The sequence below is a fragment of the Aegilops tauschii genome, chromosome 5, assembly GCF_002575655.3.
Source record: "Aegilops tauschii subsp. strangulata cultivar AL8/78 chromosome 5, Aet v6.0, whole genome shotgun sequence".
NCBI lineage: Eukaryota > Viridiplantae > Streptophyta > Magnoliopsida > Poales > Poaceae > Aegilops > Aegilops tauschii.
In genome coordinates this window covers 582,800,809-582,812,517 of record NC_053039.3, presented here as the reverse complement: position 1 = coordinate 582,812,517, position 11,709 = coordinate 582,800,809, and positions in this window count along the sequence as shown.

Genomic DNA, 11,709 nt, shown 5'->3' with positions numbered 1-11,709 from the left:
TGGATCATCCTTCTCCGGTTCTTCGTCCTCCTCCACCGTCTGGAAATTTGGTGATGACCAATCGATGCCACACAAGGCTTGGAATTCAGCTTCATCATCTATAAGTTTGGACGGATCAACTTCAGGGGCGAAAGTATGCTTACGGATTGGGGGGATTAGATCCATCACTTTATAAGTCGGCATGGGCATCTTCTGATTCTCCATGTCATAAGCCGGTTGGTATCTTGAAAGATCCGTTTCATCTGCAATCAGGCTGGCCAGGGGACGTATCTCCTTCATGCAGGCAGCAAAGTCTTTCTTATCAAAGGGCGTGCCATCTTCTTTTAAGATTGGATACCTAGTAGCTATCTCGGACGGGTCTAGCTCTGCTAGCCACGCCTTGGCCCGGCTTAAAGCTGTCACGGTACCGGCTCTTGCAGACGACCGCTTCATCTCATCAATCCTCACAGGCAGAATAGACAGTTTTTTCAAGACGTCACTCAAAAGAGTAGGTGCTTGATTAGTCGGAGAAATCGTGGCCAGTGTGTGCTGAGTTCCAGTATATAGCTGTTCAACAAGTGTATAAACAGCGTTGAGCTTCACAAGCATATCTTGGCTAAGATTGCTGCTCCTTGGACCTGAGTAATAATTATGGATTGGTTAGAGGCAGTTTATACATCAAGAAAAAGATTCAATTTTGATGCTAGCAAGGCGACTCACCAAAAATAGCAGAAACCATCTGGGACACACTGTGTTTTAAACCGGTAAGCTCAGTGGTCACCTCTTGAAGGGCCGACTCCGCTTTTTCGGCCCGCTGCGTCAAGGCAGTTTTCTCTTCAGCCCAGGCGTTTCTTTCAGCCTCAAAATTGGTCTTCAGCTTTTCCGTTTCAGCCAAGCTAAATTGGAATTTTGAGTCAGCCTTCCGGGTCTCAGATTCTTGCTGCTCCAGCATAGTCTTTGCATCAGCCAATTGCGATTAAAGTTGAGTAGTGGCGTCCTGTACAAGCACAGATTTGTGAACACATTCATATCTGGGTTACACGAGTATAAGTCCCAAGCCTTTTTGCAAGCAACAATACTTGGCACTTGGGGGCTAATGCCTGCCGAAAAAATTATTCATACAACGGCTTATGTAAATAAGTCCCAAGCACTTTGCAAGCAAGAGTACTTGGCACTTGGGGGCTAATGCATATTGTTTGCGTCTTCTTACTACTTTATGATGACCCGTTTGTGCTGCAAACGATCACAACCGGCTCATGGGGGCTACACAAATAAGCTTTGATTTCTAAACAATGATGAATAGGACCGGCTCATTCATGCTGATTAAACCGGCACTTGGGGGCTACGGATGGTGAAAGCCGGCTTTGACAGATTCTATCAAAGATATTCCTCATAATCATGGTTATTTTAAGTCTACAGCACATTTAATTCTATCATATGCAGTAGACTTGGGGGCTGAAAGGATATACATAATTTATCAAAGGAGGAAATTGTATCTCATAGTTTTGATGCATCTGCTTCACCATATCAATTTCAAGGTCGCGGCTGGTGTGCACTTGATTGAGATAGCCAGAGAGTACTTCGCTAGTACTTAATTGAGAATAATTGGCGATGTGAAATCTCACTTTCCGCTTTTCAATGAACTCCTGTTTGGCGGAGTGCTTAGCCAAGACAGTTGGATTTCCGATTCTTTAAAGCCGGTGCCAGTGATCATAACATCGTCGGCATGTGTTTCTGACAGTTTAAGTGGGCTTGGCGATTCAGTACTCAAAGGATTGAGGTTTGTCTGGTTGCTGGAAAGGTCAGGAATCTCTGGTGGAACATCATGGACAGGCTCGTCGGGTTGTAGCATGGAGGTGTCAGATGCTGGAATTTGTTGTTCTGGTTCATGGGCTTTGGGATCTTCAGCCGGCTTGATCACCTTTGACTTCTTGCTAGGCTTGGACTTTCCACTACATGGGTCATGAGAGGTCAGTACAAATATAAAAGAGCATAAGGAGATAGAAAATGAAGAAATTGTTATTACCCAGGAGCAGTCTTGAAAGCCGGCAACTGGGTCTGTGATGAGTCACCAGAAGAAGAGCGAGAAGCCTCCAGGAGGTTTGAATCAGAAGAATTAAGTGGCTGGTGAATGAGACCCGCCAGTGGGTAAAAAGAGTTTAAGTTTGGAAGGACCTCGTTTCGAAGTTTCCGCGGAACTGGAGTATTCGGTAAGCCCGAGGATAATTCTTCACCTCCGCTGGTCCGAGTTTGACGCCGTTTCTCATGCTACTGTTACTTCAAAAGAAAGTGAGGATCCAAATGAGCTAAGGGGTGTGAAAAGCTTACTTTCCGGGTTACTCGTCGAATTTTCTGTCTTGGCAAAGGTGCTGAGCCGGAGAAAATAACAGTTACCCCTTCTTCAAATGCTTGGCTGGCCCCCGTGTCATCCTGATAATAATCAGTGTCAATAAGATAATTGAAAAAGGAGCCAAGGGGATCAAGGGCTACCTCCGACTCAGAGCTGTCATTCAGTTCAAACATATCAGAAGCATTTGATTTCTTCTTATTTTTCTTGGCGGCTTTCTTGTCAGCCCTGGCCTTTTTTGCAGCTTCATGGTCATATTTCTTTTTCCAAAAATCAGATTCAGCATGTGAAACTCATCAAAGTTGAATTAATACAATATTTGAATGATGATGTAAAAGTAAGTAATTTGAAGACTCACATCTGGTGGCGGCTTATGTTTGCAAAAAGGGTTCAGGCCCACTTTGCTGCAGTCTTCCGGATCTTCATTCAGAAGGGTCTTTGTCATTTCATTGATTGCCTCCTCAGTTAAATGCACGGAGCTGTGGCGCAGTGGATCCTTTACACCACCCGTGTAAGTACACATTAAGCCGGGTCGGCGACTCAAGGGTACGATTCACCAAGAAACCCAGCACCGAACCAAGTCAATGCCAGTTAACCCATTTCCTAGCAGATCCTTGACCTTTGTAATGGTGGGGGCAAGCTTTGCACGTTCAGCAATGGCAAGCTTTTCAGGAAGACGATGCTTTGGGTCAAGACGCTGGTTATGATAACCCGGCAGTGGATTCTCGTCAGCCGGAGAGGTGTCTTTGCAGTAAAACCATGTATGGTTCCAATCTTTGGGGTGACTCGGCAATCAAGCATAGGGGAAGATAGCATCTCTTCTTCGTTGAATTGAGATTCTGCCAAGTTCCAAGCTGGGTCCGTTCGTAAACTCGTTTTGGCGGTTCAAATAAAAATATTCCCTAAAGAGTTCAACACTGGGCTCCTCTTGAAGGTATACTTTGCAGAAAACTTGAAAGTTGCAGATGTTTGACATGGAATTGGGCCCGATCTCTTGAGGATGAAGTTGAAAGAAGTGCAGAACATCTCGGAAAAATTTAGAACCGGGCGGTGAGAAACCTCGATTCACGTGATCAGTAAAATCAATGACCTCATCATCCTTTGGATGAGGTCTTTCTTCGCCTGGATCGGGGGCATGCCAATGCATGACATTTTTATTGATAAATAGCCGATTTTGACAAAGTCTTTGAGCGTGTTTTCAGTGACAATGGAGGGAACCCAATTACATGAAGTGACTGTCTTCGGCGGCATTGTGAAGAAAGAAGCCTAAAGGAAAGAAATTTTTTGCCGGTTTAAGTTGATTCATTAAGCCGGAACTAAAACGCTGCAGTATATATTCAGAGTGGCGGCTTAAATGGGGCCTAATGATATATGACTAGTCATAACTGGTGATGTAAGCCGCCATGACAATGCTGATATTTAAGATCTATCAAGGGCAGATTCTGATAAGTATTGGATAAACAGGTTCTATACATTGGAGCAGTTGATTTTGGATCTAACGCTGTTGAAAAAAAGACAGATAAAATCAAATTTTAATATCACAGCAGCCAAGGAACTAGCGTATTGGCGAGATTTCTGCATCTAAAGAGGCATGTTCAGTGATTAAGAGAAGGTACAGAAACAGTTTTCCGCGTATTTCAAAAGTTATTTGGATCAAAAGGGGTAAAACCGAAGTATGATGAAGAACAACGACGAACTCTGAAGAACTTCGAGAAACCCTAATGGAGATCTATAGCGGATAAAGTAGAGGCACTTACTGGATCCACTAAGCAATGGAGAGGCGCCATGTTGTTTCTCTGGTCATGTTCATGTCGAGGCAGCGGCCAGGGTCGAGGAAGGTGACGACCTCGGCGGCGGCAGTGCTTAGGCATGCAGATGCGTCGCAGAGAGAGGTGGAAGACGAGAAGGAAAAGAGGGGAAAATGAAAAGAGGCTGCCTGACCCTATTTATAAGGAGAAGGATAACAAGTGGGCACGAAAAACGAGGAGGCCAAAGAATGATTATCCAGCTAATCGGATGCCTCGATTTTCGGGATGGTTATTAAGGATAAGGATCTGTTAAGATATGTTGGATATTGTGCAAACTTAATGGCAGATGATGTCATGGCGGGTTTTCGTAATTCCAGGAGATGACGTCATGGCAGGTTACCATATCTCGCAAGAGCAAGCAAAGAGGGATTTTTTCTAAGTATTGAAGACTGACATGAACAAGTTCAACTCAACCTGGGGCCTAATGTTGGGGATATGACTATTGGGTATGACCCGCCCAGGAGGGGCCGGGTTATCTCAATGGCGGTTCATCAAGACGAAGCCCATGACGATGTTGAAGATGGCGGTTCATGAAGCAGACTTACTAAGGTCCTGCAAGCCCAAGAGGCGACTTAAGGCCCATAGGTGTAAACCGCCATATGTGTATGACTTGTATTGTAAGGCAAGGGTAATTAGTCACCGAGCCGGACACGTTGTTTATGAGCTGGCCGGGACTCCGTGAGCCGCTGGGTGTCAACCTGTGTATATAAAGGGACGACCCGACGGCGGTTTAGGGCAAGAAACAAGAGATCGAAAGGTAGGTCAAGCGTATTCGCTCCCTGGTAATCGAGACATAAGCAATACCACCTCAAACTGGATTAGGCCTTTACCTTCACCGCAAGGGGCCGAACCAGTATAAACTCCCTATGTCCTTTGTCCCGTTTAACCCCTTTAAGCTAACCTAGTTGCTATGGCTCCACGACTAAGCCCTCACACTAGGACATCTGTCGTGACAATTCCGCGACACCCAGCGTATGCTTTCTTCAAGAGAGAAGCCCCTAGTGAAACTATGGCCCCCGGGTCTATTTTCCATCATATATTTTCAGATCTATAAAACCAAAAACCCAAAAATACCTTGCTGCAATTTATTTACTTTTACTTTGTTTTACGTTTTAGTAATCTTTTATATCTATCTCTATCAGATCTCACCCTTGCAAGTGACCGTGAAGGGATTGACAACCCCCTTATCGTGTTGGGTGCAAGTGTTCGATTGTTTGTGCAGGTGCATAGATTGGAGACTTGCGTGTACCTCCTACTGGATTGATACTCGGGTTCTCAAACTGAGGGAAATACTTATCTCTACTTTGCTGCATCACCCTTTCCTCTTCAAGCGAAAAGCCAACGCAAGCTCAAGAAGTAGCAGGAAGAATTTCTGGCGCCGTTGCTGGGGAGGTTCTACATCAAGCCTACCAAGTACCACCATAAACTATCATCTCTTTCATTACATTATTTGCCATTTTCCTCTCGTTTTCCTCTCCCCCACTTCTAAAACATTTTCAGAAAAACACAAAAAGATTTGCCTTTTTATTCGCCTTCCTTCGTTGGTCTTTGAGTTCGACCTTATGTCTTACTTGGTTTGTTTGCTTGTTCGCTTGTTATAATTGTGTGTTTATTGAAAATCAGAAACAAAATGTTTATGGATCCTCATCTACTAGCTAATCTTTTTAAGAGATCCAACTATGATGAACCAATTGCTAGTGAGTTGGGTGCACTAGAATATCTTTATGAAGTTTTGCTTGAGATTCGTGAATCTGAAAATTGTGATGAAGTGTGAAAAGAAGAAATTTATGAAGTGAAGAAGAAGAAAAGAAGAAATAATAGAGGTAAAAAGGTATCTCTCCCAAATAATGTTGCTCCTATTATTGTTGTGCCTCATGAAAATGAATGAAAATTAATTGTTGAAGATGATGCACTTGATGATGATATTGCTTCCATGTCCTATGGCACTATTGATGATGATTTTTTTATGCCTATGGCACAATATTAGAATTTTTGGAGTAGTAGAAGTATGGTTATTTTCCAGATGATTACAAACTATTCTGTTTTTGACAGATTCTGTTTTCAATGCATAGTTTGCTTGTTTCCTAGTTTCTATGGCTTATATTGCTCAATATAAATTGTGGAAATGATAAGGTACAGTAGGAATTGTTTGAGAACAATTATGAATCTTGTCTTTGACAGTATCAAAGTGAATGATTTGATTTATCATACTAACCTATCTCACGAAGTTCCGGTAAGTTTTGTGTTATTAAAGATTTCAAGTTTTGGGTGAGATATCGATATGAGGAGAATAAGGAGTGACAAGACCCTAAGATTGGGGATGCCCAAGTCACCCCAAGTTAATATTCAAGGAATATCCAAGCAACTAAGCTTGGGGATTCCCCAGAAGGCATCCCCTCTTTCATCTCCAACAATATTGGTAACCTTACTTGGGGCTATATTTTCATTCGTTGCATGATATGAGTTTTGCTTGGAGCATCATTTTATTTTGTTTTGATTTGATTGATGCTATATATAATAATGTTTTGCATCTTTTACTTCAAAAGAAATGTCAAGTATAGCCTTTGCCATGCTTATTTTGCAAGTATATGAGTTGCTGTTTCAAAATAGAAAGTTTATAGCTGTTGCAAAAATTCTCTAGAAAAGTCAGAATGTGATAAAATGTTGAAACTTTTTGCACAATAAGCTATGATAAAATTTCTACAGTGTGGTAATTTTTCAGAATTTTTGGAGTCAGAGAAGTATGGATTTTCTTGCATTCTTTACAGACTGTCCTGTTTAGACATATTGCTATTATGTTTGCATTGCTTGCAAATGTTTGCTTGTTTAATGATTCTATTTGAGGATAGGAATATTAAATATGCAGAGGCCTTTAGTATGCAATGTTGAATAATAATTTAGTGATTTGTTACAGTAGAGAATGATAAGGTTTTGCATTGGTTTATACTAACTTATCTCACGAGTTCTTGTTGAGTTTTGTGTGGATGAAGTTTTTGAGATTTAGGGAAACCGTGATATGAGGGGAATGAAGAAGACACAAGATCTCAAGCTTGGGGATGCCCAAGGCAACCGAAGTTAATATTCCAAGCAGTCTCAAACCTCTAAGCTTGGGGATGCCCCAGTAGGCATCCCACCTTTCTTCTTCAACAATTATCGGTTAGTATCAGTTGATCCTAAGTTTTTGTTTCTTCACATGATGTGTGCTATCCTTGGAATGTCATTTTATTTTGTTTTTCTTGATGTTTTAATAAAATACTTAGATCCGAAACTTCTAAATAAGAGAGAGTCTTCCATTAGCTACCCATTTACTTAACTACTCATTTGATCTTCCCTTATATCTTTTTGGAGTAATTTGTCAATTCTCTCATGCTTCACTTATATTATTTTGAGAGATGAAAATTTTTATGCTCATGTTCTTCAGTTAAATTTGTTTGTGCTTGTCAAAAAGCAATTGCAACATAAGAAACTAGTCCTAAAGTGATTGATATTCAAGGGGGATATAATAAAAAGTTTCATGAAGATCATTGGACAAAATAAACTTGATTCCTTGTAATAGTTTTGCGATATGTTGATATAATATGTGAGTCATGTTGATGAGTAATTATGCTTTAGTAAGTATATTGGTGTTAAGGTTTGTGATTCCCTATGCAAGCACGAAAGTCAATAGTTATGCAATGAAATTACATCCTACTTGTGGTGCATTATTCGGTGTTAGTTATTCTTAATGCTCACTTATGAGATTTTTCATTTCTTGGTTGGATGCTTCTCAATCTTTTGCTAGCCTTCATTTGCACTAAGTATGGCCACTACTTGTGCATCCAAAATCCTTAAACCCAGTTTTGCCATATGAGTCCACTATACCTACCTATATGCGGTATTTCCGTGCCGTTCCAAGCAAATTTGTATGTGCCATCTCTAATTTTCAAAATAATTTTCCTTTTTGTGTGCTCGTACCGCTCATGAAACGGTAGGGGGTGGCTGATATTGTTCCATGCTAGATGTGTTATTCTCAAGATGAGTGTTTATTCACTTGTCATTGCACGAGAGTATGGCAAAGGTATTAGGGATGCCCAGTCCAGAAATGAAAAATGAATTTACTTTATGTTGTCAAATAATAAATTCCTTGGAAAGTGTTGGTATGGACGGCACCCGTGGATTCGGTTAGCCGTGGAATGTGAAAGTATGGTCGAAAGGGAATAAACTCTATTTTCTTTTTGGGAAACGCCTATGATATATCCAGCATGGAAAGTATTGGGAACTACTTGATCATTTTCGTTGACAGGAAAAGCATGCCACCCAAAATGTTTTTATCTCTATCTTTTTCGCTTTGAGCTCTGGCACCTCTACAAATCCCTACTTCCCTCTGTGAAGGGCCTTTCTACTTTACTTTATGCAATTTTTATTTTTTGAGTCTCCACCTTCTTTTATAAAGCACCAACTAAGGGGCACGATGATCGTACTTGAGCATTGGGTGTAGCTAATATGCGAGTGTGTTTCATGAATGGATTAATGATTGAGCATAATGGGCCAGGGATAACTTGCTTTAGTGTTGATATTTTGGAAGACATGGTTGCTTGTTGATATGCTTTAGTATTGAAATTAAAATCTTCATGTCAAAACTAGACTATTGCTTTGTACCATATAAAAGTCCATATTTCCATGCTACAAAAGAAAAGAATATGTGATGAACATGATAGGCAGCATTCCACATCAAAAATTATGTTTTTATCATTTACCTACTCGAGACGAGCAGGAATTAAGCTTGGGGATGCTTATACGTCTCCAACATATCTATAATTTTTTATTGTTCCATGTTGTTATATGATCATTCTTGGATGTTTTACAATCATTATATAGCAAATTATATCATTTTTTGGGACAAACCTATTGACATAGTGCCCAGTGCCAGTTGCTATTTTTTGCTTGTTTTTTACTTCGCAGGAAATCAATATCAAAAGGAGTCCAAACGCAACGAAACTTTTTGGAGAATTTTTATGGACCAGAACACCCAAGATGGGCTAGAGAAGTACCAGAGGGTTGCCCCGAGGGGGGCACAACCCACCTGGGCGCGCCTGGGGGCCAGGCGTGCCCAGGTGGGTTGTGCCCACCTCGGTGGCCTCCCGCACCGCCTCTTCGCCCTATAAATCTTTAAATATTCCAAGAACTCTCGGGGTAACCCTAGATCAGAAGTTCCGCCACTGCAAGCCTCTATAGCCATGAAAAATCAATCTAGACCCCATCCCGGCACTCCACCGGAGGGGGAATTCATCACTGGTGGCCACCTTCATCATCCCGGCGGCCACCATGATGAGGAGGGAGTAGTCCACCCTCGGGGCTGAGGGTTTGTACTAGTAGCTATGTGTTTAATCTCTCTCTCTCTCTCTCCTATTCTTGATGGCACGATCTTGATGTATCGGGGGCTTTGTTAATATAGTTGGATCATATGATGTTTTCCCCTCTCTATCTTGTTGTGATGAATTGAGTTTTCCCTTTGAAATTTCGTTTTATCGGATTGAATACTTTTATGGATTTGAGAGCACTTGATATATGTCTTGCATATGAATACCCGTGATGACAATGGGGTGTTATATTGATTCACTTGATATATGTTTTGGCACTCAACTCACGGATTCCGAGGTGACATTGGGGTAATCTACGCATATGGGTTGATGCACGTTCTCGTCTTTTGTTTCTCGGTAGAAATCTTGCGGCACTCTTTGAGGTACTTTTCGTTGGATTGAGTATTATGAATCTGAATTTGCTTTGGTGTTATTCTAGTACGAACTCTTGATAGATCGATCGGAAAGAATAACTTGGTGTTATTTTAGTATGAACTCTTGATAGATCGATCGGAAAGAATAACATGGTGTTATTTTAGTACAAACTCTTGGATAGATCGATCGGAAAGAATAGCTACAAACAATTTCTTCTTATGTTCGCTGCTAGATAAGAACTTTGGAGTGATTCTTCATCGCACTTTGAGGGATGGTTATATTATCCAATTAGATTAGCATTGTTGAGAGATTGCACTAGCGAAAGTACGGACCCTAGGCCTCATTTTCAAGCATTGCAATACCGTTTGTGCTCACTTTTGTTACTCGTTACCTTGTTGTTTCTTATTCCTACTATTAGAAAAATCAATATCTACTATCATTACTACACTTGTATCACCATCTCTTGGCCGAACTAGTGCACCTATACAAATTACCATTGTATTTGGTGTGTTGGGGACACAAGAAACTCTTTGTTATTTGGTTGCAAGGTTGTTTGAGAGAGGCCATCTTCATCCTACACCTCCCAAAGATTGATAAACCATAGGTCATCCACTTGAGGTAAAATTGCTACTGTCCTACAGAACTCTGCGCTTGGAGACCCAACACGAGTCTACAAGAATAAAGTTTCGTAGTAGAAATCACTAGCCTCTCTAGTACCGCACAATTCTGGCCGGTGCATTACACCCACCATATACCTTACTCGAAACAGCCACCACACCTACCTATTATGGAATTTCTATAGCCATTCCAAGATATATTTCCATGCAACTTTCACCGTTTCGTTTTATTACGACACGCACCATCATTGTCATATTGCTTTGCATTATCGTAAGATAGCTAGCATGATGTTTTCATGGCTTTGTCCATTTTTTTGATGTCATTGCTACGCTAGATCATTGCACATCCCGGTATACCGCCGGAGGCATTCATATAGAGTCATATTTTGTTCTAGCATCAAGTTGTAATTCTTGAGTTGTAAGTAAATAAAAGTGTGATGATCATCATTATTAGAGCATTGTCCCATGTGAGGAAAGGATGATGGAAGCTATGATTCCCTCAGAAGTTGGGATGAGTCTCCGGACTTTACAAAAAATAAAAGAGGCCAAAGAAGCCCACATAAAAGAGGCCAAAGAAGCCCAAACAAAAAAAGAGAACCAAAAAAAGAGAGAAAAGAGAGAAGGGACAATGTTACTATCCTTTTACCACACTTGTGCTTCAAAGTAGCACCATGATCTTCATGATAGAGAGTCTCCTATTTTTTTCACTTTCATATACTAGTGGGAATTTTTCATTATAGAACTTGACTTGTATATTCCAATTATGGGTTTCCTCAAATTGCCCTAGGTCTTCGTGAGCAAGCGAGTTGGATGCACAACCACTTAGTTTCTATTTGAGCTTTCATACACTTATAGCTCTAATGCATCCGTTGCATGCAATCCCTACTCACTCACATTGATATCTATTGATGGGCATCTCCATAGCCTGTTAATACGCCTAGTTGATGTGAGACTTTCTCCTTATTTTTGTCTTCTCCACAACCACCATATTTTATTCCACTCACATTGCCATATCCATGGCTCATGCTCATGTATTGCGTGAAAGTTGAAAAAGTTTGAAAACATCAAAAGTATGAAATAATTGCTTGGCTTGTCATCGGGGGGTTGCATGATTTAATACTTTGTGTGATGAAGATGGAGCATAGCAAGACTATATGGTTTTGTAGGGAAAATTTCCATGTTATTTTGAGAACACATGATTGCTTTATTAGTATGCTTGAAGTATTATAGTTTTTATGTCAATA